We start from the raw sequence: 5,071 nt of genomic DNA, 5'->3' as shown, positions 1-5,071 counted from the left end.
AGAAGCTTGATAGTCATTTAAATCTATGATTCCTACACAGATTTGCTGGTGCAAATTAAAACTGCAAGTTATCTTGGTTTGCTCATTATATACCATGTTAAGTTGATTGTTTGTTTAATAAAATGTATCGAGATAAACAGCAAAATTATCCAACAAATATGTGCACGTTAAATCTGATTGCATTCATTTGAAATATATGATTGGCTTCTCGATTATACTAGTACTTTCCTTTTGCTTTACCTCGGGCGAAAACTAAAATGTTCGCCGATCATTATCAAAAGTGCACCATGTCATGATGAATTGTTTTGCAAAATTTGAGCATTAGAAAAAAGACGAGATATAAAAAGGTGATAATAGGTGAGTGGATCGAATCAACGGACGTCTTTTCTTTTTCTTTTTCTTCTTCTTCTTCTTCTTCTTCTTCTTCTTCTTCTTCTTCTTCTTCTTCTTCTTCTTCGTCTTCTTCTTCTTCTTCTTTTTGGTGGCTCTTAATTTCGTACTCAAGAGGATAAACTTTCGAGCAATATAAGACTGGTATCTTTTAACGCGGTGCAAATCGCATTATACTGGACATGATTTTCGTCGTCGAGTAATCGACGCCTTTTACACGTATCCGGGCAATTACCCCCGGAGGGCAATTACCCCCCGGCCAAATACTGGTTAGTGGTAAGGTAAGAGTAAAGATTAGGATTAGGGTTAGGTTTAGGGTTAGGAGTTTGGGTTATGGTTAGATTCAGGATTAAAATTAGGATTAGGGCCAGGGGAAGGGTGCGGGGTAATTGCCCAGGGGGTAATTGTCCTAGACCCCTTTTACATCTTATTCATGCACCAGAATCACATTCATACCCACGATTCAACGTTGACACATTCATACCGAGCGGATGACAAAGAGAAAATTGGCAAATGGGGCTCAAATTTTGTAGTTTACGTAAAAATGTCTAGCATGAATATTTCAAACAATTTAAGCGATTGTGATAAATAGCCTTAAAAAAAAATCCGAGCTGAAATGTGAATTTCCAGGCGTTTCTTTAACATTTTTGTGTCGCATTAAAGTCCCGCGTATATATTGAATGTTCACTATAGTATATACGCAGACATTGTGCGTGTCCGGAATTACCATGCTGTCCGGTAATACATTATTATCTATCTGCATAGGATGAAAGTGTGACACAGACAGATGAAAACAGCAGGAGGGTGAAGAGACTGAAGATCGTGAAGAAACACGTGACGATGAAGACCATGAGTAGGAAAACAATAGAAGTAGGAGAAGAAGACGAGGCGCAGGAGGAAGGACAGGAGGAGAAGAAAGAGAAAAATGAGGGAGAGGAGGAGAACAGTGGAGGATGTAAGAAGGACGAGGAGGGGAATAAGAAAGGAAGAACTGGAGAAGGAGGATAAAGACTAAGGGGAAGGATGAAGGGAGGACAAAAAGTTTGAGGAGGAGAAGGGGAGGGGAGTACCTGGCTAAGAGATCGATTCTACCAGAGGAAATTGCTGAAAGAAATGGTAGAAGTTTCATCCACCGGATGTAGTTTTGTTGTTGGTTTCAAAGTCTCACCTTTTTCCAAAACCAACCACTTGTTTTGTTTTGTTCTGTTTTCAAGTCTTCCGCCCGTAACATGGTTTACTGTTGGTATTGTGCATGCGCACACAAGTGGAAGCTATAGGTTGTGAGGCCATTGTGTAATTCCTTGATCTATTTTACACAACTGTTGAGACCAACGTCATTGTTGTTTTCATTAAAAAAATATCTGGATGACACATCAGTTTAACGCAACTTTTTTTTTCTGTATTGGATTAATGTGCGATTTTGTAATGAAACTTTTTTATCAATCCATTTGTGTGAGTTTACACTATAATCATCAAAATCAACTTGTAAACAGGATCCAATGGAATCACTTTAGTCTTGCACTCCAAGATCTGAAAGTGAAGAGTTTGTTCGCTAAAACTGATAAGTCCATATTTGCCATATGGAGATATTTGCGATTAAAGGTCAAGAAAAATAAGGAGAATGATAAGAAAATTTTTGCTTCTTTTGACCATGACTTAAAAAAAAATATACCTTTATATGTAGTGACCAATATCATTTAAAAGGTATTATTTTGTACTTTATGACAGAGACTGTACTTCAAAATCTTCAAAAATGGACTTATCTGTTTTTGCGAACAAACTCTTCCTAGTGAAGGAGAGACAAAGGAACAAACGTCCCAGCGATTTTGACGGGTGTTGATCAGAAGAATAGAGGGCGCACAAACATAAAGTTATACGTATAGAAAGACAACCGTGGAGGTGCAGAATGTGCAGAGGGGGAAAAAAAAACGACGGAGAATGGCACAAAAAAAAAGAAGAAGAAAAGAATGTGAAAAACGCGTGAATAAGTACGCTGAAATGGACTACAATCAAGGAGACATTGTGTAATGAGGAATTTCAGTGTCAATTTGCCGAAAAACGGGTCTATTCGATAGGCCTATCGTAGCTGCAGCAGGGGGATAGGTCGTCAGCGCCGCCGGAGGCGATTTTTTTTTCCGTAACCCTAACGCGTCGAAATTGCCTGTTGTGTCACTTGAGCAAAGACTATCAGTGTACTGGCTGGTTTTGTACGCATGCGCTTGGACTTCGTTATGCATACTGTACTGCTATACAGTATGTACAGTGGCATGGTCGTCTGCTAACACAGAATCAGATTCGAATGTGAGTGGCACGCCCTTCAAACATAACGGGTTTGTGTCTAGGTGTGTGTGTGTGTGTGTGTGTGTGTGTGTGCGTGTGTGTGTGTGTGTGTGTAGTGTGTGTGCGTATGTGTGTGTGTGTGTGTTTAAAAAAGAAGGTGATTCAGTAGCACAAGTGTGTGCGTAAGGCAGATATGGATTTTCTTGAAGTTACAAAGTAATCTGAAAGCCTTTTCTGAGATATTCATGCAGAATATTCTATGTCAAGTAACACGCTATGCATGGTATGATTTGTATATATTAGGATTATAGGCCTATATTGTATACTGTGTGTGAGAAAAATATGATTTAGAAGCACAAGAGATAAGAATTCAGCTGCTTATTTTTGTTCAAATTAATTTCATTGTAAACATGGGCCTGATATCGATGAAATTCTAATAAAGAATATAATTTTTTTTAAAGTTTTTTGGTGTATTATTCTGTTGGCACTGCAAGTATACACTCAACAGTAACACGTTCCCATTAATCGAAGTTCCAGGGGAAAATGAGAAGTGAGGACACAAGTCGTACATGGTAAATTGGAGCTTTATTCGAAGACGTTTCACATGAGCAAGCCGTTTAGCAAGTATATCATTTTACAAAACTCAGCACTCGGTATATCGTGTACAACATAAGCAGGGAGGTGACTCACCTTGCTGGTATATTAGCAGGGAGGTGAGACTAAAATACTCTCACCTCCCTGGTACACGGGAGGGTGCCTTTTTCAATCAAAGTTACAAATCACTGGTCACTTTCACTGACAGCGATCACTTGTGTTCAGATTATTTATGGGCTGCCTTACGCGGCAGCCTCAAAAGTGGAGTGAGCGTCAGGTGATTTCCGTTGACAAGCCACGAATGATTTTTTTTTTATTTTTTTTTTTGTGGGGGGGGGGGGGAGGAGTAGGATAATAGTGCTGCTTGATATAATGATGTGTACATAGGCCGTGAGGTAAAAGAAATTTCATTTCAATTCAATTCAATTCGATTTTATTGTCCGTTTCTGGAAATTTGTTTTGTTAGCATGCATACAAGTTACATCGATACATACAATATACAGAGCACACGTTTAACATGGATACACATGATAAACACGCAAGAGATATACACTAATACAGCAATACAATGTCAATGTCATTGTCAGAAATATATAACATTAAAGAAATATTAATCTGTATAAATCAACGTTGTGTTGGGTGTGGTGTGCATTAACATACACAAGTTTGTAAACATGTATCAGATTTATAATAACTATAAAACTTTTGAACAATAAAATCAATACATCTTTACGTCTAAATAAGTGATGGTATTAAAAATCTCGAAGGCTATTTATGTGCGTGTGTGTGCGTGTATATGTATACGTGTGTGAACGTACAAAAATGTAAGTCTATGTTTTTTGACAAAACCGTATAAATTACATCCATACGATTGTTCTTTTGCTTTTGTTTTACAACAGCTAAGATGCTGTATGATATAGTAATTTGCTAGTCAACTGTTAGGATGGCGTTAACAGCTGTCTGTGAAGGGTTAGTGTATAGGATCGCATTATGTTGTATAACATCAAAAATCTACGGTTTAAAGATGTTAAAAGCAATGACAGTATTCAGTGAAACATTGTGCCAACATCGATCCATGTGACGTTTACATGAATGGTAAGTCCAGCGTGGCACGACACAACTATGTGCATGTATAAGGTTGAGCCAACATTGGTTCGAAACCAAGATGTTGACTCCACTAAGAATTAATCACCTACACAATGTTCAAAAATTCATTCTGCCCCCCTCCCCCGCAGAAAAGTGGTGTTTTGATGTGCTCGTCATTTAATCTATGAAGAGTATTTTGATAATTTGTAAAGAAATCATTGAGAAATTTATTTGAAATATATTTTCCATGATGTTTTGATGAAGTAATAGAACTGATGTCACAGAGGTTATTTGTAAAATATTTGGAGTGATTACTATAGAGGATGAATTTAAAATGGAATACAAACATGTATTTTAAAGGTCCTGTTTACCGTTGAGAACAGTGATTTAAAAAAATGTTCAAGATATCACTTTTGATGCATATTATGTGTAGGTCATTTCGTTGTATCACAAAACATCCCACCATATAAAACGTTTTCAATAAAGCATGAAATATAAGGAGATATCACTATTTTTCTCACTAAACCATGACTGTAGACGGTTTAATCTGGAAACGTTTTTATTATAACTATTGTACACATTTTGTATATCTAAAAATACATAACATCGATGATAAAGGTTCAAATATTTACATTAGTTGTTTCTATCCCTAACGCACATTTAAGAACTATTTAGAAGCACCAATGCTGGGTTTTTGTTTCATATGCGAAAGGAAATGATG

Source organism: Diadema setosum, chromosome 14 (assembly GCF_964275005.1).
Source record: "Diadema setosum chromosome 14, eeDiaSeto1, whole genome shotgun sequence".
In the NCBI taxonomy this organism is placed as follows: domain Eukaryota; kingdom Metazoa; phylum Echinodermata; class Echinoidea; order Diadematoida; family Diadematidae; genus Diadema; species Diadema setosum.
Note: the sequence above shows the minus strand (reverse complement) of the source record.